Source organism: Euprymna scolopes, chromosome 6 (assembly GCF_053919585.1).
Source record: "Euprymna scolopes isolate OS-2025 chromosome 6, ASM5391958v1, whole genome shotgun sequence".
Classification (NCBI taxonomy): Eukaryota; Metazoa; Mollusca; class Cephalopoda; order Sepiida; family Sepiolidae; genus Euprymna; species Euprymna scolopes.
The window spans coordinates 152,917,250-152,942,164 of NC_136487.1; the positions used below are offsets into that span (position 1 = coordinate 152,917,250).

The 24,915-nt window shown below is 30.1% G+C and overlaps 1 long non-coding RNA gene across 1 annotated transcript; it reads right to left on the bottom strand.

Moving 5' to 3' along the window:
- Positions 1-1,845: 1,845 nt before the first annotated feature.
- Positions 1,846-22,676, bottom strand: LOC145278059 (uncharacterized). The gene is made up of 3 exons (XR_013868279.1): positions 22,575-22,676; positions 22,365-22,480; positions 1,846-2,998 (listed from the first exon to the last, which is right to left on the bottom strand). It is a non-coding gene; the product is annotated as an uncharacterized LOC145278059 (long non-coding RNA).
- Between the last annotated feature and the right edge of the window lie 2,239 nt (positions 22,677-24,915).

A 24,915-nucleotide genomic window follows, 5' to 3' on the forward strand; every position in this document is an offset into this window, starting at 1 on the left:
CAATGGTCTACCATTTAGTAAGCCAATCCAAGCAATAGAGATTACATTTTTTCAAGCCAAGATAAGAAAAACCTGTTGAATATATCGGCATGTTAATAAGTGGAAAGATAAATACTTATACCGTCTGACCGGACAAGACGTCACAATGATAATATTGTCAGAAAAAGAAAAAATAAGACCCCCCCCCAACAAAAACCAGATTCGTTTTTAATCTCATGACTAATTTACGTTGACGTGTCCGTCCGCCATCTTTAAATTACCTGTTTGTTTTACGTCATATAGTCATCGGGTTATTCAAAGCTGAGACTAGTCATTTTCGTATTTATTTGACTCCCCATGAGGGCAGAGTAAGTCACAAAGTCAGTTTTTAATGTGAGGAAAATCAAGCTCTCCAAAACAAGGCACTCTGGATAGGAACAAAAATAAAAATTGCGTCAGTCTTGAAGGATTTCTCCTCTTCTGATCGAGGTAAAAAAAAGTGAAGTGTAGTATCAGAACAGACACTACACTTTGTTCCTTACTAAAAAAGCCAAGAAGCAGCGTGCATTTATGCCCTTTATATCTTTTTATCAATAAAGTTTGCGGTCCCATTTCAGATATGTAGGAGTATGTGCGTATTTTTCGCTTCTACGTAACTTACACGTTATTAGTTTTATCATATACGTTTAACCGTTTATTATTTATAAACAAACGACATCATTTTTGCACCAACCTAATATATAATGTATGAATTTAGAATTACGGAACTAAAATGCCGTAGAGCTTTAACCTTTCGTGGACTGGAGGTTCATAATGGAGGACTAATGTGGTCCACGCGTACTCCACTCTTTTGAATCAAATAAATATTAGGTTGGTGCAAAAATAATGTCGTTCGTTTTTTGACGTTTAACTATATATATATATATATATATATATATATATATATATATATATATATATATATATAATTATTTCCACTGGCAGACAACATTGTAGCAAGCAAGAGCCACGGAAGCCAACAAATCGGAAGTCCAAGGCTCGGGTTTCGAATCCTGAGTTCGGATGTGTCTAACTGATGAGCCCAAATGAGGGCGAAACTCGAGTCCTGGACTTCCGGTTTGTTGGCTTTCATGGCTCTTGCTTGCTGCAATGTTGTCTGGCAGTGAAAATAATTATATATTCTCTCACACATTCTGAAAAATACTTATTACTCGTTAGGATATGCTTGTCGTGATGACATCCCTAGCGAGTATAAATTCCTACTAGTGAGACATCGACTTGGGTTAAGGCTGATTGCGATGATCGAATTCCTCGTTCGAGACGAAGGTAGGTGCATTCCACTGTCGGGTTTCCCTGCGGTTTGCTTGATCTATGATAGTTAATAAGACTTTCTTGTGTGCGGCGTGTTTGCTCAGTTGGTAGAGTGCTTGCAAGAGGCTCGGGTTTCGAATCCCGAGTTCTGGTGTGTCTAACTGATGAGCCCAAATGAGGGCGAAACTCGATTCTTGGACTTCCGGTTTGTTGGTTTCGTGGCTCTTCCTGGCTGCAATGTTGTCCTGCAGTGAAAATAATTATATATTCTCTCACACATTCTGAATATATATATATATATATATATATATATATATATATATATATAATCGTTTATATTATATATATGTATAATTGTTTATATATATATATATATATATATATATATATATAATATAAACAAACGACATTATTTTTGCACCAACCTAATATATAATGTATGAATTTAGAATTACGGAACTTTATATCTGTATTCTTTAGATCGTTTTGTAATTTACTGTTTTTGCATATACTGTAATTTTATTTACTTGTATGTGTGTAAGATATATGTATTGTTGAAAAACGCCTTTATTCTTAAAAACATCTCTATTTCCAATTGCACAAGTAAGTATAAGCTACTAAATATAAAAAACAGACATACAATCATTGCTTTTGGACATAAATCGTCTTATATGTCAATTGAATTCAATGATCAATCTTTGCTTCCAAATAAAATAGAGAAAAAGTAGAAACACAGAAGCCAGGCGGTGTTTCTAGAGGACCCACACGTATATTATGTGACTGTAATTCCATTGAAATGAATCATCTCAAACCATTAATGCTTGTAACTATCCATCTATGATGCTTACATTCAATGAATTAGGTAATTTCCTTTTTTTTATAGGCACTTTTATTGGCAGTACACACATGAATCTCTGGTCCCTTTCGAAGTAATCTCCCCTGGCTGCAATTCACTTGCTGTACCGTTCCAACAACATCTGGAAGGCTCCATGGAAGTCCTCTTGTGTGAGCATGTCAATGACCTTCCTCGCAGCTGCTTTCATCTCCTCAATTGTCTATAACGACAGCCTTTAAGGTTTTCCTTGAGCTTAGGGAATAACAAAAAGTGACAGGGAGCAAGGTCTGGACAACAAGGGAGGTGAGAAACTGTATTGATGCCCATCTTGATCGAATAGTCTGTGACAAGGTTGGAGATGTGTCCTGGTGCATTGTCCTGGTGGAAATGCCACTGACCCGATTTGAAGAATTCTTGCCTATTTCAACAGAATCTCTTCCTAAACCCCCGTAAAACCTCAACTGGGAAAGCCAGCATTATTTCACTAGGAACTCTGTTTCTTTGCCTCTGGGTGGTAGCATCCAGCTTTCATCGCAGGTCACCAGAGTATGAAGAACTTCGGGATCAGAATTGATCAGCTCCCCATCTCCTTGCTGTCATGACAACGCCTTTCTTTCTGATCTCTGCACACCCTTGAGACAAACTTCACGCAAATATTTCGCATCTGTGTGTACAGTTCCCACACTGACCTCAAACTGCGCACGTATTTTCTCTATTGACGCACGACGAAATATTTTATTTCGACAATCAACTCTTGTGTTCTGACTTCCTTAGTCCTATCATATAGCCGATCATCTCAAACAGACTCTCTGCCTTTCTAACCAAGCATCCACTAGATACGTGAGCATTGGACTGTGATCTTGTGGAGACTTACTGCTACCCGAATTCCAGTGCAGACAAAAAATAAGAAAATGTAGAAAATACAAATAGTAAAATCAGTAAAAATAATAACAATGTAGAAACTTAAAATCCCTACAAAAACCAACGCAAAACAACAACAACAACAACAACAACAACAACAACAACAACAACAACAACAACAACAAGAATGATAATAATAAAAAATATTTAAAATAACAACAACAACAAAAATAATATAACTATGAGTAATAATAATAATAACAACAATAATAATAACAATAATAACCAAAACATAATGATAATAACAATTATTATAAAAATAACAAGCAGAATTATCATAATAACAAAATAATAATAATAATAATAATCATAACAATAACAATAAAAACAATTATAATAACAACAATAATAATAAAAACATTAAAAAAAATAATAATTATAGTAATGAAAAATTAATAATAATGACAATAATAATAATCAAATTAAAAATACTAATGATTAGAAAAGCATTATAATAAATAATAATAATAAAAACAATAATGACAATATTAATAATACAACCAAAATGATTAATACAAAAATATATATAATAAACAACAATAATAACAACAATAACAATATAAATAATAACAATAAGATGAATAACAACAAAAATAATAAAAAAGTTATAAGATTAATAATAATAATAATAATAATAACAATACTATTAACAACAATAATAATATTAATAATAATAATAATAAAAACAAAAAATAACAATAATAAATCATAACCACAAAAATAATAAAAATAATTATAAGATTAAGAATAGTATGAAATAATAATAAAACAATAATATTAACAATAATAATAAATGATAATAATAAAAGTAACAATAATGCAATAACAATGGCAATAATAATCATAATAATTACAGCGATAATAATAAAAAAACAACAATGATAACAACAATAATAACAATAATATCAATAATATAAATTGTTACAAAAGTTATAATAACACTAATAATAAAAAAATATTATACCATTAAAAATAGGAATCATGAGAAAATTAATGATAATTAGAATAAAAATTATGATGACAATAAAAACAATAATAATAATAATAACTAAAAAACAATCCTAATAACAAAAAATCAATGAATAATTACAATAAAATAATTGACAATAATAAAAAATAATAACAACATAAATAACAATATAAATAATAATAATTATAATAATATAAATAATAACAAAAAATAATAATGATTATAATAAAAACAATAATAAAAATAATAAAAACACTAAAAACTATAATAATACCAATAGCGATAATAATAGTAATAATAATAATAATAATAATAATAAAAAATAATAATAAAATAAAATAATAATAATAACCACACTTAATAAATAATAATAAACATTATAACAAAAAATAATAATAGCAATAAAAACAATAAACATTTATAATAACAACAACAATAATAAAAACAATGATAATAATCATATTAATAACAATAACAACAATAATAATATATCAATAATAATTTTAGATATAACAATAATAATTACAACAACAAGGATAATAATATGAACAATAAAAATAACAATAATAACAATAGTATTAAAAATAAAATCACAATGTTAATAACAAAAAATTAAAATAATATTTATAATAACAATAACAAAAAAAATAACAATAATAACAATAATAACAATAACAACAATAATAACAATAACAATAATAAAAACAATAATGACGACACAAACAACAATAACTATAATAGAAAACAATAATAACAATACTATTTCTTATAATAATGACAATAATAACAACAATAATAAACACAATGATAACGAAAATAATAACAATAACAATAATACTAATAACAAAAATAATAATAATTATGATAAACATTTTAATAATAACATCAATAGTAATAACTATGAAAATAATATTTATTATTACAATAATAAGAATTATGAAAATATTTATAATAATAATACAAATTATAGAAATAATAAAATAAAAATGATAACAATAATAATAACAATAATAATAGCAATAATAATAGCAATAATAATGATAATAATGATAATTACAATAAAAATTATAACAATAATAACAAAAAGAACAATAATAATAATAATGATAAAATTGACAACAATAATAATAATAATTATAATAATAAGAATAATTATATCATTTATAATTATAACGAAAATAATAATAATGATTATAATAACGATAATAATAATTATAATAATAATAATGTTTATAATAGCAATAACAACAATAAAATGATAATCATAATAACGATAATAACAATAATAATGACAACAATAATAAGAACAATAAAAGTAATAATAATAACAGGATTAATAATAACAATAAAAATAATATCAAATAATAACAATAATAATAGCAATAATAATGACAATAATAACAACAATAACAATGATAACGATAATAATAATAATGATAACAAGTAATTACAATAACAACAATAATAATAACAATAATAACAATGATAATAATATTTATAGTTATAATAATAACATTAACAATAATAATATAAATAATATAACTAATAACAATACTAATAATTATTATAGTAATAAATTTTAGTATTAGCATTAGTGTCTGATAAGTCGATATATTTACGTTTTTAGTATAAAATTCTACAGAAGTACCTGTTAAAAAGTAATAATATCAATACAAAAATCAGCAACACTACCATTAATACCAACAACAAGAAAATCTAGTCCATAGTCTGCGGAAGTGCCGGTTAATATTGTTATTCTTTTTCTTATTAGAAAATTTTTAGGTGAGAATAAATATCTTTAAAATAAATAAACTGCAAATATATTTTAGTATATATAAAAAAAAGCCCGAAAATGTTATTAAATTTTTAGTTGAAAGCACATGATAGTATTGTGAAGCCCTGTCCGTAGCAATACTATCAATACTAAATCACCATAAACAACAACAAGCGCATTATTAAAGGCCGGTTCGTATTCTGCAGAAGTACTTTTTTTTTTACAAGGTGGTTTTGATTCTGTCAACAATTATTTTAGTGTTGACAATCAGTAATTCTGTTTCTTCCGGCCAGGTCAGTGTCTACATCAGGTCCATTATTTCTCCCTGATAACCGTTAATGTACACCTGACTAAGTCGGTCAACACGAGGAAGCAGTCCGGTGTAATGTGTTCTGCAGTTGAGAAGGTAGCATTTGTCTATATTAGAAGATAATGGAGATATATATTTTAGAATGGCTTACGCCATGTTTTTAATGCTTTTATTTGGTTCAATAAGTTACTCTTCTACCTACCTGGATAAGTTATGCATTTTAATTCTTTTCTTTGGTTCGATAAGTTACTCTTCTACCTACCTAGATAAGTTATGCATTTTAATTCTTTTATTTGGTTCGATAAGTTACTCTTTTACCTACCTAGATAAGTTATGTATTTTAATTCTTTTATTTGGTTCGATAAGTTACTCTTCTACCTACCTTGATAAGTTATGTATTTTAATTCTTTTATTTGGTTCGATAAGTTACTCTTCTACCTACCTGGATAAGTTATGTATTTTAATTCTTTTATTCAGTTCGATAAGTTACACCTATTTAAATTTAAAAAGTTACACTTATTTAAATTTAAAAAGTTACACTTATTTTAATTTAAAAACATGGCTTGTGCCATGTTTTTAAATTTTTTAGAAATGAGTATTATTTTGATTCTTCCGACTCCTGTTTTCATCTTCAGTATTATTTTTACAACTTTTCCGTCAATATAACCTCCGACCTTCTTCAGGTGTATCTTGTCCAACTCACGAGGACTCATGGTGTAGTGGATGAAGTGCTTAGTAAAATTCAATTGTAAGTAAGAGGTTGTAGGTTCAATTTTCAGTGCGGCAGACATTCAACATACAATTGCAAATTACCTAGGACTTCTATCCAGTCATGGCTGACGGAACGTGCATTGAATAATAGGGTTTCGTTCGAAATTCAGTGCCGATTTTTCATATGCACAGTTGGGGATTAACAGGAATTAATACGAATTAGTTTCCACGATATTACATGCACTCTAGAAATTTTCTGGGAAAATACTGGGATCTCATTAAAATTTTGTATATACCTTTGTTATAATAAGGTGTAACGAACTAAGTAATATGGTATCCGCTCGCTGCATAGTTAGAGATTAATAAGGATTAGTATTTAACAGAGCAATGGACACAAATCTAATCGTATTTAACCACAAATAATGCACTTATTTTAACTCAACGAGCTATAACATTTGTCCATTGTTTTATCTGACTAAAAATTCTAGTATTTACCTAATTCTTTTGCGCAATAACGTGCAGCTTAAATCACAGTCATCGCCGTTGTAGCCGTGTATGAGCTGAGCGCAACCCGGTGAAGATCAAGGTATCCAATTGGCGCCAGTGATGGGCTCTGAGATTCCAGCATGACAACCAGTAATGCGTACGACATTGGGGAACCTATCTCTCTCGGGATCTGTCAGTTGGCCATTGCCAAAGTGTCAGATGCAGCTGAGCCATGAGTACCAGTACGATCCAACATGGATATCCAAGTCGCCATTAGTAAACACCTTTCGTCTGAGAACGGACTCTTCTATGCATCAATGCATTTCTATAAGACGCTTCGTCCGTCGGTCTATCACGTTTTCAGTTTAACGTTGCATTTCCATCGCTATACGCGCAGATTAAATTACCGTATTTAATCTTAGTTATGTTCGAACATTTCTGACAGAGAATCTGTTCTATTGCTTCAACAGGCTTTCGTTTGAAACAAAACATACATTATAGTCTTTAAATTAATTTCTTAAAAGTTTACATGAAAAATAGTTTAAACTTTGAAGCGTTTTTTAAATATGTTTTAATTAAAATATATATTATAATGTTTAAATTGAAATTTTAATAAATTTACATAAAAAAGTTGTCTTTACTTTGAAAGGCTTTTTAAAAATATGTTTTAATTAAATATATAGTATGGTCTTTAAATTGAATATTTAAAGGTTTATAGAAAGTAATCTATAGTTTAAAATCTTCTTTTAAAATTTAGTTTAATGAAAATACATATTATAGTCTTTAAATTTTACTTTTAAAAGTTTATGTAAAATTGTCTTTAGTTTGAAATCCGTTTTACTATATTTTAATTAAAATATATGATATAGTCATTACAAATTAAATTTTTGTAGGTTTTCATGAAATAGTCTTATTTTGTAAATGTTTAATTTTTTTTTTTTAACATGGAGGTCTCCACTTATCAAGGCCCGGAAGTCACTCGGGGATAAGGGTTATTGCGTGTACAGTAATCAATGGGATAATATCGTAGTAATCCTTAGTATTGGGGATTTGATAAAGTGTCTTACTTAAGGGGGCGGTTCATCAGGATTTCTTTTTAATTAGAATATATATTATTACAATAGAAAAATGCGAGCATGCAAAGTGATAAAGATCTAGCTAATTTGCATATTCTTGTAAACATTCATTTTAATTAATTCTCTACAAGTTTTCTGGTTTTCTTATGTGATGGTCATCTTCAGTTAATTATTTCGTGTAATTATATTCAGGCATATATTCTACATGATTTATATTTGCGAAATATTGGCGTAAAAACTTTATAGTAAACACAAACCTCTTTCTATATATATATATATATATATATATATATATATATATATATATATATATATATATATATATATATATATATATATTGATGTATGCGTATATATATATATATATGATGATGATGATTGCAATGTCTTGTCAGACGAGTGCCACTCCCTCAGACATTTAAAATCCATGAGCCCAAATACCTGAGGGAGTATCTATACAAAGATGATGTTACAGAGTCTTAGCTTTGTACGACAGCTAAGTCTCTCTCTCGGTTCAAAATGTTGAGATTCAGCAACAAGCAAGAGCAAGATAGCCAGCAACAAATTAAACTGCAGACCAGCTTAATACGGGTAATGGTCTTCCGCTTTATGTTTTTTTTAAATCAGAGATTTGCTTCTTCTAGAAAGTTTGCCTTCACCACGGCTTACGGGAGCCCTCTCCACCCCAATACACACATATACGCACACAAATATACACGTGTATATATATATATATATATATATATATATATATATATATTTGTTTAAAATTTTTTGCCCATATATATATTCACTTTATTTTGTACTCATTATTTCATGAACAATAAATATTTGTAATCAAAATTTGCATATTTTTTACTTCCACTATATATATATATATATATATATATATATATATATATATATATACACAGAGAGAGAGAGAGAGAGAGAGAGAGAGAGAGAGAGAGAGAGAGAGAGCTTTACGTGTATGCGTGCATTGTGCGTATTATATATATATCATGTATCATTTATATATATCATGCAATTTTTTGGTCTACAGATATGGCATTTTATATATATATGGTATTTGAACCCATGCGATACTTTATATTTGGGCTTTAACCGGGGAAATTCTGTATAAAATGTAAAAATTAAAAAAAAATGAAATTTGCACAGTGACAGACGAACGACGGCATTACGAATATACATGCGTAAAGTAATAGCTATTGCTTCACATATTAATTTTTAGCCTTGCAGCAAACATGTTTACATAGTTCAGGCATTAAGGTAAAAGGAAAAAGTAAATCGTAAGCTAAACGTTTTGGTTTCGATTCTTGATAGTGGCGCACGAGTCATTTTTTTTTTTTACTTTTAAAATCATTACAATATATTGGGTCCAATATTAAATAATATAATAATAAATATGATTGTTCCAAACATCATATTTAAGCGTATTTTACGATCTGGCAATGCCGGGCTACCTGCTAGTGTGTGTGTGTATATATTAATTCTTGTTAGGCATTTCCCTTTCTTTTACTTTTACGCAGGTGATACTCTTAACATATATAGCCTTAAAAATATTTAACCATGGACACATGTTCAGTCGTTTTCGGCTTAACCTAATGAAATCTGAAACTATAGTCTATAATCTAACCTGAAACTCTACATCTTAGCCTCTCCCCCGCCGGTGCTAGAATATATTGCTTCACCCACTCACACTTAACACACACAGACACACAGACACACAGACACAGACACACAGACACACAGACACACACACACACACACACACACACACACACACACACACACACACACACACACACACACATATATATAAATATATATTTATTTATAATTTATTATTATATATATATTAGTAAAAGAGTAACTGGATTCTATCTGGATGTTGTTATTAAGAAGTTGTATTTTCCACTGAAGAACCATCAATTTTATAACTGTCCTGTCGTTAAATCTCAAAAACAGCTACATGGTAAACATCTGATGGTATTCGTTTTCTATTCATCAATTTAAATTTCCTACACTTACATAGATGAATGCACTTTTCTCAATGTGGATTTTCTAGCAGAAAGTTGACTGATGTAAATGTTTAATTTAATTAGTATTATTGGCAATTTAACTGAATTTATTTAATATGTATTTTAGTATATATATATATATATATATATATATATAATGAATAAAGTGCATGATATTGACCATCTTATGATTTATTCCTTTAATTCTGTGGACATATACAATTCTTGACAGTATCTGTTTCGTAGCGCAAAATCAATTACTTAACTCTCATATCAATTAATGAATTAAAGGAATAAATTATAAGATGATCAACATCGTGAACTTTGGAATATAGACTTATTTTACCCATTCATTATATTGCTCTGTAATCACATTGAGCTTCTTAAATAAGGATAGTATAACATTTTTTTACCAGTTTCAGAAACTTACCGGTAGTTTCGTATCAAAAGCTTCGAAAACGTTTGCAATGCTGAGCTGCACGTACTGCGACATTTTCGTGATGTTCCGCGCAATGTAAACAACTTGCCATCGTAATTGCTACATCCACGGTATTTGTTTGTTTCGTCAATAAAATGGGTCGTAAAGGTGGTTTGAGTAGTTCTGAAAAGAGTACTATTACAGAACAGTTAACAAAAGGTAAAATTACCCTCGAAATATCGAAAATGATAGGAAGGTACCATCAGACTCTGAAGAACTTTGTCAAGGATCCTACAAAGGTACGTAAGAGAGCTGATAAAGGTAAATATAGAGTTATTTCACGCCGTTCTCTACTCCAAATTAAACGTGAAGTTGTTAAGAACCCTGGCCAAACAAGTGGAAAAGTTTTTGACCAAGCCGGATTGAAGAATGTCTCAAAAAGTACTCAGTGTCGTCTTCTCAAAGAAGTGGCAAAGTTAAGCCTATGATAAAGCCTCCATTAAAGCAACATCACATACAAAACCGATTGTAATGGGCTGAGGACAACATGAAACGGGATTTGCCCAAAGTTTTGCTCACGGATGAAGTGCGTGTTACTCTTGATGGCCCAGATGGCTGGAGCAAGGGATGGGTCCTAGATGGACGACATCGTCATCAGCGTTTAAGGCGCCAAGAAGGTAATGGTGGGATAATGATTTGGGCTGGGATTATCGGTAGTACTTTAGTTGGCTCATGGAGAGTCCAAGAAGGTGTAAAAATGACTTCAAATGCTTACATGGCTTTCCTGAAGGAGTACTTTGAACCATGGCTGAAGAAGCAAAGGTTGACGTTCAGAAGAACCATCATTTTTATGCAGGATAATGCTCCCTCGCATGCAGCAAACAAAAGCAAAGAGTATTTGCAACAACTGGGGTTCTCTCGGCTACGGAAGATGGAGCGGCCTGCGAATTCACCAGATTTGAACCTAATTGAGAACATTTGGGGTATCATGAAGCGATGACTCTATGCAAGTGGACACCAATTTAAGAGCAAAGATGAGTTGTGAGATACTCTCCAAGAGGTATCGCGAGGAATAACTGTTGACGAAATCACAAATTTGACTAATTCTGTGGACCAAGGTTTTGTACGAGTCATTCATAAAAAAAGGATCGCATATCCCCTACTAATTATGTCAACATAGAAATTGCTATACAGTTATTGTGTTTTAAGCATTTTTCCTAGTTCATTTAATGTTTGAATATTATTTCAATAAACAAGTTATGGGTATATTGTGTTTTTTCTCAACCTCATTAATAACTTGATACGCTGAAATTAACAGATATTCCTATCTTCTGCCATAGTTGCGGTAATACTGCATAAATACTTTTATTTTCTGACTGGAGTAGCTGAATAATATTGTAAGCACTTTCTCAAAGTTTCATTTGTTTCTTAAATATTTAAAAAATATAAACTCGTTAATAATTTAATACGCAGTGTGTATATATATATATATATGTATGTATATATATTTATATATATATGTGTATATATATATTAATAATAATAAATGTAGATCTATATATTATCTTTACAACATTACACTTCTCACACTTTGAAGTTTTCAAACTATTTGCTAACCACCAAATTCATAGGTAGTTTATATAAAAGTTATTTTACTAAGATAAGAGTCATTCTTTGAAACTCCATGGAATAAGGAAACAATCATTTATTATCTGTATCGTTTGTTTCGAATAATAAATACTATAAATTCTAATTTGCAAAATTTTAACATCTTTCATATATATATATATATATATATTATATATATATATATATTATATATATATGTGTGTGTGCGTGTGTGTGTGTGCGCGCGCATACACACACACGCGTAGTCATCCACAGACTGCTGTTCCGTTGCTTGCAACTCATCAAGGTAGCTAGACGTACCGAGTGTGTGATGTCCGTGCATTTCTTTCTCCCCCCTCTTTCTTTCTCTCGTTATATTCTGTGACAGACAAGCATATGGGAAATATAAAGCATTTAAACACATGTCTACAACCGGTTTAAGTAAACAAGTTCCAGACAGGCTTTTAAACGATCATAAATATCTTTCTACATTGTTGCCTGTCATTGTTGATAGGGGCAAGATGTCAAATCACGTGATTGATTATTCATTTCTTGCAATAAAAAATGTGAATGTCATTTATTTGATGCAGATATTCGTTATGCGCTCGTAAAAAACACGACTAATTAATTAACTAATGATGCAGATAAAATATAAAAGCCGCTACTGTTCTTTTTTATTTTTGTTTTTACAACGGAAACATCACGTTTTAAAAACCAACGAAATAGTATAATTCAAACGTTTTTTTTTTTTAGAAATCACGTTATAAGTCACGTTCTTAAAACGCTATTTTGTAGAAATCTCGTTCTTAAATCATGTTTTCAAGAAGTTATTTTGTAGAAATCACGTTTTAAATCAGGTTTTCAAGAAGTTATTTCGTAGAAATTACGTTTAAAACTACGTTCTTAAAACGTTATTTTGTAAAACCCACGTTTTAAATCACGTTTTTGAAACATTATTTTATAGAAATCACGTTTTAAATCACATTTCTTAAAACGTTCTTTTGTAGAAATCTTGTTTTAAACCACGTTTTTAAGACATTATTTTGTAGAAATCACGTTAAAAACTACGTTCTTGAAACGTTATTTTGTAGAAATCCCGTTGTAAATCACGTTTTTAAAACGTTATTTTATAAAGTATATGATAGCATAAATTTAAGAAATACACAAGGTTTATACAATTATTAAAGACACGACCCAACACATTAACCTTAACATTACATCAGGTTTCATGCTTCAGGATGTACTCGCGACCCGTTGAGTCATAGCGACTATCACTTCTTATTCACTTTGATTTCATTCGATAATGTATCAGCTGTGACATATTTTTCAAAATATTCTTTTTTCATAAAGTTTGTTTTTTTCTCACTAGGGAGTCACTGCTTATCAAGAATAAAGGTTAATGAGTGAATTCCGTGATGATCGGTAATCATGGGAATTGGGTAGAATTTGATTATTTACAAGGATGGATAAAAACGAACTTGCTATAGTCAGCCCCGCCGTATTGTGTTCCACCAATGGGCAACTCTAGGAAAAAAGCTTCTCTCATGAAATTTTAATTTGGTGTTTAGATAAAGATATGTTTTAAAGCTTAACCCCATCCTCCTTAAAAAGATCCTTCTCTTATTTTTTCTATATTATTATTATTATTATTATTATTATTATTATTATTATTAGTAGTAGTAGTAGTAGTAGTAGTAGTAGTAGCAGTAGTAGTAGTAGTGGTGGTAATAATAGTAGTGGTAATAGTAGTAGCAGCAGTAGTAGTATCAGTATATCTCGTATACCCATATAATATTATACGTAGTATTATGATTTTTTCTTAACCTTGCATGGAAGTAAAAATACTTATTATCTTGCCATCTAATTTACATATGTGTTTGTGGTGTATGCAGAGACACATGTGTGCATTTCATGGCGGCGCTGAAAAAAGAGCGTCACTCTTCTCTAAATGCTTACAGCTAAATTAAGTGATGGGAAGAAACAGAGAGAAATACATAGATAACTCAGAAAGAGATGTGGGCGACTTGTTAATTTTTTTAAATCATAAATCAAAGCTAATTAGAATAATTAAGACTCTTTTTCGAACATAACTCAATCCTAGAACTAAATTATAATTTAGAATGTATTTTGTTGCTATTAACGTATTTAAGAAAATGTCTCAGGAAAACAAACATTGATTGTCTCGCATTTACTATAAGAACAGCTTTTGTTTAAAATATAGTCCGGAATAACTGGTGACATTGGATGTGTTTCTATCAGTGTTTTGCTTAGGTTTCGATTTTTGAGCGATTATAAAGGTTTGACTAAAACCAGGGCTTTGGTTTTCGTTTTCTTAGTTAGAAAATCTTTGGAAACTCACCGCCAATTCATTCGGTATTTATTTAAAATTGTAACAATTAAATTATGTTTAAAACAAGAACTATCTTTTTGTTTGTTTTCTGACTGTAAAATAATTGCCAGTCACATATTTTTAAATACAAAACACAAACGTCACTTTCTAAACGTATTTATTTAAAACTAGGTGGCAACCTGGTGTTTCCCGACCGTACTATACACTTGCACATTGTATTTTTATTTATGTAGATTGCGTATGAATTCTCTATTGATTATTATATATTACGAGGAGTAATTTGCCCGCCAGACAAATTCGCAAACAAAATAATAAAAAAAAATGAATAATAAAATAAAAATAAATAAATAATAAAATAATAACGATAATGTCGTTCGTCAAATTCTGGCGGTGTTTGTTTACAATATCAAGTCAGCTGATATTTGGGCTTGATGATGAATGCCCTGGAAAAGTCACTTCTGATTAATGTTTAGTTTGAAAATATGCAAAAGAAAAATGATTTGCGGCGATTTTAAATGGTTCCTTTTATTTTATCGTGAATTGAACTCATATTTAAAAAATAAAAATAAAAAATATAATGGTGGGGTATATCCGGGTTTGAACAAGGGACTATTCGATCTGTAGTCGAATGCTCTGTCAGAGAACTATATCTCCAGATTATAATAAATCCATTTTAACAAGAAATGATTTGGTAAGATTTTATTATCTCCATCGGCCGGTGTAACGTAAAATACTCCACTGTAAAAATTATTCATTTTTATCTATAAGTGAGAAAAGCTATTTTTAAAATCGGATGTTTTTTTTCGATTTTCGGAACTTATCTGAAAATTTTCTGTACAAACATATCTAAGAACACTTCCAGGCATCTAAATTAGCTTTGTATGTAAATTTGCAAAAGATAGGTTCAGCCGTTTCGGAACCTATAAGGAAGGAACTCACACATACACAAAAAGTGACTTTTATATAATAGTAAAGATAGAGATAAAGATAGAGAGTATACTGTTTTAGACGATGGAACGAAAATTTGGTTTAAGAACAATTCATTTAAAAATGGTTAATGTCGTAATTGGTCCTACCTTGGTAACCATCAGATTAATCACCAATCATCTTTACTGATCGAATGGTCCTGCCTTTTTCAAACATATAAAAGACGATAATGTACGTATATGAAAAATGTCATGGTGTATTATTACATACATTAGTCGTACCAAAAATGTTCTCTCCCTGAAAACACAAATAATGTACACAACTTTCACATGTAACATGTGTTTCTATCAGTATAACACGTGGTATACATATGTAACCACAGAAATAACATGTGTTTCTTTCAACAGAACACACAAAAAAGTAACAATAATGATTGTTCAAAACTATGTAAAAATTTTAAACATCATATATGTTGACAACTTAATACTAGTGCTGGGACGATTAATCGGAATTGTGGGTATCGAAATCAGTATCGGAATCGGAAAGATGTGTGTTTGTTTTCCGATGCCAAAAACGATTCTTTTAATTGTCTTTTTTTTATTTGATTTTGTTTAAACCCAAATCTTCCACTGCTGGTAATAATGGTAAAATGATAAATAATTATTGATTTTGAATTACCAGTAAAACTAAAATCGGTAGATCATCATCCACAAGTATACTTTTACGTTTATGAAAATATCTGCATATTTAACATGCGTTTTTACAATAATCAGGGAAACTATAGCAACCTTATTGCTCAATATTTAGAGATTGATAAAGAATCGGAATCGAAATCGATAATGGTATCGGAATCGGGAACTTAGTACGAAATCGGTAATTGTATTGGAATTGGAAAAAATGTTGGAATCGTCCCATCACTATTTAATATAAAAATATCATTTTTGTAATTCAATTTCTATGAACACTAGGCAAATAAACGATTTCTTGGTAAAAAAAAAAAAAAGCACTTGTGCATTACTGTTACGGAACAACTTTTTTGCTTTCATTTTGAATATTGCAGAACAAGGGGAGATAATTCAATTTCAGAATAACAGGGGAGTCACACGCATTCCAATAATGACTGCTCAAACTATAAATTTTAATGATAATTTATATTTTTTGTTACGAACATTTCAAAATTTTGACTTTTGTTACGAAAATTTTAACTTTGCCAAAAAAACAAAAAACTAAACAAACAAAAAAAAAAAAACCCAACCAAAACCACTTGCTTCTCAAAAGAAAAATGTCACACGCATTCCAATAATGAGTGTTTAAAACTATTTTTAATAAATTTAAAAGTCATATATTTTGATAACTTTATTCATTTCGGAATTTAAAATTTTGTCTAAAAAACTTTTTTATTTCGTGTTATTAGAACATTTGTTTCTGAATCGACAGGGAACGAACTCACACACACAACGCTCCTTATATATATATATATATATATATATATATATATATATATATATATATATATATACATATATAAAGCTGAATACCTCTGTGTGTGTGTGTGTGTGTGTGTGTGTGTGTGTGTGTGTGTGTGTGTGTGAGTGTGTGTCTGGTCACGAATAGCCTCCTATATGGTTGACTATTTAAAAAAACTGATTACATATAATGATAGAAGATGTATCGAGACACAGGAATGGGTATGTTTGATCTTGCAGAACAGTGGTTAATTAAAATTGTGGGGGTCTGCGTTCGCGCCTGGTCCACAAAGTATGGAAATAAAAAATTAAAAAATTAAAAATAAAAAACGTTTACAAGTGTTTTTAATATAGATGTACATAATAATACTTTGATAAGTATGTTTTAACGTAAATAGGGATGGTATATTAAAATTATGGTGTCTGCGTTCGCGCCTGGCCTCCATAGAATGGAAATAGGCCCAAACTTTACTGAAGATTTTTATATCTATGTATACTTTGATAATTATGTTTCTGTTTGAAGAAATATGGTATAATAAAATTATGGGGTGTTCGTTCGCACCTGATCTCCATAGAATGGAAATATGCCACAAAGTTTAACAAGGTTTTTTAATATAGATCCACAGAATATTGTGATAAGTGTTTCAGTGTAAACAGGTATGGTATAATAAATTATGGGATTTATCTATTTTATTTTTACTTTCATCATATTTTGCTTTGGTTTTTAATACCCCCAAATTCAACCAAAATTTACAACCCTTCCTTTTAATAACCTATCATACTTTCATAAATGAGAGTCCATTTTCTGTAGGTTGTTTTTGAACTCAGTCAACGACGGATACTTTTGCTAGTATACACACACACACACACACACACACACACACACACACACACACACACACACACACATAACCACACACATAACCACACACACACACACACACACACACACACACACACACACACACACACATATATATATATATATATATATATATATATATATAACTACTTCATTTACTCACATAAAATTAATATACGAAAGTATAGATTTATGCGTAAACTTTAAGTATTTACTTCAAAAGTGCTCAATACGTAGATAGAGCTAGTTAGAAATTTTTAAAATATATATGGCGATTAAGCTTAATCGCCATATATATTTTATAAATTACTATATATATATATATATATATATATATATATATATATATATATGAACTTTTTAAAAATTTCGATACAGATTTGTTTACCATTTAAATGTGGCCATAAAAGAAAGAAATTAATTTGCATTTTAGAAATAGGTCGCAGCTGGTTGAAAGCCACGTCGCTTCCCGTTAAGAAATGAATATTTGAACACAAATATTTGTTAAGAAAATGAAGCACTATTGCGAAACAGAACGAGTTTTTGTAGTCAAAACAACTACAGAACAATAACAAATAACTGTGGATTGATAAAATAGTTTTTTTTTTTATTAGTTAATCGTGCTAATGATATTACATTTACATGAGCATTATATATAAATGCGTGTTTGTCTATCGTGTAAACCAGAAATCGGGCGTTTTGACATACATACATACATACATACATACATACATACATACTATGTATATACATACATACGTACGCATTTTTTATTTTTACTCACGTTCACCCCTTACAAAGCATATCACCACTTCGACGTAAGAGGCTACTACTTGCGACCATGCCTAGAAAAGATTAACAAGATGTTGGTTTACATTACATTTAAACTTCTGCACATCAGTACAGTCAGGGAAGCAGGTAGCAGGAAGGGAATTCCAAAGTCTAGCTGTTCGAGAGAAGAAACTATTAGAATAGAAAGCGCCCTGGCATTTAGGGACCTCAACAGTGAAGGGGTGAGATTTTATTGCTAAACGTGCTTGTCGGGGATATGTACGTCGACGGGACACAAGTGCAACGAGTTCATCAGAGCACGTTCCATTAAAATATTTGTAAAACAGGCATGATTGCGGCGATGGCACAGAGTTTGGAGCTTAGTTAACAAGCTGGGACCTATTAGATTGGAAACTCTTTTTTGGATCCTATCCAAGAGGGAGAGACGTGGTAGATGCACGAGCCAAGATGTGGCAACAATACTCCATGCATGTGTGAGTAGTTTTCTAGCTCGATAGAGAGAACCCACCTTCTTTGCAGCAGCCTTCGCAATGCCCTCAATGTATTTATACCCGTTCATATTGTCCGAAAATGTTAGGCCGAAGAGTTTGAAATTGGAAGAATAATTCTCGGGTAGGGTGTTATTTCTCATGGATATAGACAGTTCGATAAAGGAGCTCAATATACGAGATATAGAAAAAGTATAAATGAAAATTTGATATTAAATTCAGTAAATTAAAAATTTACAACAAATTGATTATTCGTAAAAGAATACAAAAATTTCAAGTTTTTCCTTAATCCATGGAATTTCAATAAATGGCTCATTCATCGGAGGAAATGTTTATAGGTAAGTAAGAATTTTGATATTTAGAGCATAGATCGAAAATGTTGCGTTTGTTGTTGCACTGATATTAAAAGCCTACTTTTTTTATAGGAGCAACTTCAGAATATTACGTAATTTTAATATTCCTTTGAAAAACGAACTTTTATGAATTAATTATTCATTTTATGATTTCATATTAGTTTTACTTATGCATATTTTCTATCCTGCTAGTATATATATATATATATATATATATATATATATATATATATATATATATATATATATATATATATATATGTGTGTGTGTGTGTGTGTGTGTATAATGTATATATAATGTATATATATAATGCATATACATATACTGTATATATATTGTGGCAATTTGGCAAAACCTATTGAAAATATACAGTGAAAGTACACATTTCTTCATATTTAAACGCACACACACATACATTACGTTATACTTAAAAAACCTGTATATATATATATATATATATATATATATATATATATATATATATATATATTTATATATATATAAATATACGGATATATATATTATTTACTTTGTGTGTGTGTGTATATGTGAGTTCATTTTTTATAGACTTCACGACGATACATACAAATGTACTTTATGTATTTGGCAGTGTTCTTAGGAAGGTTTTGCATCGGAATTTCGAGAATTATCACGGATCGATTTTAGTTTTACTGGAAGTTTTAATCAATAAATATGTATTATTTTATTATTACTACAAGCAGTTGAAGATGTTTTTTTTTTAAACTTAAATCAAATAAAAAAGATAATTTAAGGAATCGGTTTTGGCATCGGAAATTACACTAAAATTTTTCCGATTCCGATACCGATTCCGATACCCCTAAAAGCTCCGATTTATTCTACTCCGGATTTTTATTCCGATTAATCGTCCCAACACTAATATATATATATATATATATATATATATATATATATATATATATATATATATATATATATATATATATATACAGTGATGATCATATTTATTGGCACGGTAAAATAAAAGTTAAATTTTGTCTAATAAATTCTAAAAAAGGGATTAAATTAAAGAAAATAACAAAGTATATTATGTATTTTTAACTGGCCTTTCCGATGCAGCAATCGGATTTTAGAAAAAATAAATAACAAAGGAACAACAAACATAATTGCAAAAAACCCTTGTTCAAAATTATTGGCACGATTTATTTAATAATCAATTGTATAGCCTTTGGCCTTGATTACCTTCCTCAGTCGCTTTTCATAGTTTACAACCAAGTTGTTGCACTCTTCAGTAGTAATTTTAGCCCACTCTTCCTGACAATAATCCTCCAATTGAATAAGATTCTTAGGCTTCCTTTGCATTACCCTCAATTTTAATGTTCTCCATAAATTTTCAATTGGATTAAGGTCTGGGCTTTGTGATGGCCACTCCAAAACATTAATATGATTGTCCTCAAGCCATTTCTTAGTCAGTTTAGCCGAATGCTTTGGGTCATTATCTTGCATGAACCACCAACGACGACCAAGTGAGAGCTCTTTAGCAGAGTCTTTCAGGTTTTCATCCAATATTTTAACATAATCTTCCTTTTTTATGCTACCTGTGACCTTAACAAGTCGCCCTGGTCCAGAGGCAGCAAAGGATCCCCAAAACATCAAACTGCCTCCACCGTGCTTCACTGTGGGTATGGTGTTCTTAGGCAGGAAAGCTTCGCCAGATTTTCTGTAAATATAAGACACTTTATTATGGCCAAATAACTCTATTTTCATTTCGTCAGTCCATAGAACACGTTTCCAGAATGCAACATCTTTATCAATATGACGTTTTGCAAAGGCTAGCCTTGCTTTCAGGTGCATAGGCTTCAATAAGGGAGTATTTCTCGGACGACATGCTTTTAAACCAGCTCTCTTCAAAACTCTACCAACTGTATGTCGAGATACATTCACTCCAGAGGTGCTCTGTTCATCAACAATCTCCCCAACAGAGATCCTTGGGTTTTGTTTTACTTGTCGAACAATTTTCCGTTCATCTCTTGGGGAAAGAATCCTTTTTCTCCCTCTACCCTCTAAACTCATAACGTGGCCTTGCGATTTGAACTTGTTTATTATGGCTCTAACAGTGGATTTGGGAAGGTTTAGCTTCTTTGAAATCTTATCATAGCCCTCCCCATTGGTATGGCATGCTACAACAAGCTTCCTGACGTCTTCGCTGTGTTCCTTAGTTTTAACCATGGCGATTGAAAATTATAATTTAGTCACTTATAATAGTTTAAATAAATCGCTATCTAAAAATTATCTGAAAAAAATTATTCACTGAATTAGCGTTAAACAAGCATAATATGGCTATAAAAAAGTTCAGAAAGCACGTAAACCGGAAATTGATTGATATTATACTGATACTAAAAGAAAAACAAAGCCGTGCCAATAATTTTGAACAAGGGTTTTTTGCAATTATGTTTGTTGTTCCTTTGTTATTTATTTTTTCTAAAATCCGATTGCTGCATCGGAAAGGCCAGTTAAAAATACATAATATACTTTGTTATTTTCTTTAATTTAATCCCTTTTTTAGAATTTATTAGACAAAATTTAACTTTTATTTTACCGTGCCAATAAATATGATCATCACTGTATATATGTGTGTGTGTGTGTGGTGTGTGTGTGTGTGTGTGTGTGTGCTTGTGCGTATCATTCAGTGTAAACATAAATTAAACAACACCATATTTACTTACATACGTTCCAAAGATTTATCATTAACAACACTTTAGCTGTACGATCGTTTCTGGGTCGAATAATCTTGTAAAATGCCAAGTTGTCTCTTCATCAGCACAAGTTCAAAACAACTCAACTAGAAGTAAAAAAAAAATCATTATAAAATAAAAATGATGTATTGAATTAAAGGAATATCTAACTCTCACTTTAAGTCTAGCCTTGTATCTTACTTTCGGAAAAAGTAAGACGTCTGCGATCCCTCTAGACGAACATGGACCAAGGATTAATGTGAACTCAGGAGTAAATCAACACTCACAAATTTTCAAATCGTGTACTTAACACCGGATGTAGTTTACGGTTTTAACCAGGACCGAATGTCGAAGTTAGTTCATTAAATACTGTTTAATATTTATTTTATTACGTTTTTTTTTTTTGATAAAGCAAGGATAGTGCGTTTTCAATTTTTGTGGGCATTTAATCCAAATTAGCACAACGAAGATCGTAGAATCCCACGCAACCTTTTTTATAATCTCTTGTATTAAAATGTCAGACGGCTCTAATTCGCCGCTTAGAGCATCCGCCTTGAAGAAATTTATTCGGATCTAAAACGTATGGAGGGTACAAGGCCACAAGATTAAAGTTATTTCTTTTTGCTGGAAATAACCACAGTTGATATTTTATCCCGTATTTCCTTTATCGATTTTTACTAATAAATCAACATTTACCCAGCCTAAAAACACACACACTCTAGAAATTCATTAATTTATTTCCTATTGGCAACCTCGTAACTCTCACTTCTCTGATTTTGTATTTTAGTGGTCACATAGGAATAGAACGCGAGCGCGTATGAAGATGCCGATCCGTGTGCGAAGTGACGTTGCGATGTACTCTAATACAACGTGTTGGGCTCTGATTGTCTACATGTTAACGCGTGTGAAACGTTACAACATTTCATGGGCAATGCTTCTGACAAAGGCAGAAAATTGTTGTTTTAATGCAGATTTTATATTCCTTATTCCATAATCAATTTTTTATCGATTATTAAATTGTACCTAATATATAGTAGCGATTTTAATAATAATAATAATAATAATAATAATATATATATATATATATATATATATATATATATAACAATATGACTTAGTTGTCATCAACTAGAATTGAAACTAAAATATTTAGCGCTTCAGCCTTATTGATTAGAATCTGAGTTAAAAACCGATTGATTAAAACAATTTATAAATCAATGGACTTTAACGTATAAATGTCTATTTGCGCATGCGTGGAAGTAACACGTTTACTCAACTTACGCATGCCAACTTCGAATTTTATTTAAATTTTGTCCGCTTTTTTTTTTGTCAAATTTGTCAGCTATTTTTAGCGGATAAAAACCATACTGTTGTGATAAAATTATTTTTATGTAATGACTTGAATTAAAGTTTTATAATGTAAAGATACAGAATCATTTATCTCTTACGCGTCCCATTTTACGCTTATATATATATATATATATATATATATATATATATATATATATATATATATATATATATATATGGCTACTTTATTTAATCACATAAGCTACACTGAATATTCCGCGTTTCATCCCTTCTAGAATTCTTTAGGCTTATGCATAAGCCTGAAGAATCCTAGAGTGGATGAAAGGCGGAATATTCAGTGTAGCGTAATCTCCATATATATATATATATATATATATATATATATATATATATATATATATATATATATATATATAACTTATCAATTAGCTGAACCGGACGAGATTCGAACTCAGGACCCATTGAGCTCATCCTTGCCACTTTAATGTGCCACACTTTTAGTAGTTGTTATTTCTTTGTTTATTTTGCCTGCGGTAATGTTTTGAACGGATTGCATTACCTTAGTGTTAATTTGGTGCCCCAAGTGGAGAGCGAATTATATATATATATATATATATATATATATATATATATATATATATATATATATATATATATATATATATTGAGGGGGAGAGAGAGGGAGAGAGAGAGAGGGAGAGAGAGAGATCCCCATCACACACCAATGCAGTTTTACTTGTTATAAATTTATATATTATATAATATTACATTAAAACTATTACATATTTGCGCCAATAGGACGCATGTATTTCCTAATGTATATCGCAGAAATTACTGGTCTTAATTGTAGACAAAATGAAAATGCTTTTAAGAAAAATTAAATTTTCACAGTTTTTTCTAAACGTTTAATATTTCGTGTCCCAGAGTGACTTCCCGAACAGCCTTACGTAATAAGGCTCTTGCAAGAAATCGCGAGTCAATTCTAGTTATCTCCCTTGAACTATCACTATTTTTACCGCGATTCCAACGGTCCCTGTTATACGCAGTGCATAATTTCGGTCAAGTATTATTAATCAAAGTTTTTGTTTCTTTGTTTTAAATCACTTTAAATATTATATAAAAGACACGATGCTTACTAAAACCGATAACACACGACTAAAGATTAATAAATTTATTTATGTCGAAGATGGCTTCTCACATTATAGGATTTCATAATTTTAACATTATGAAT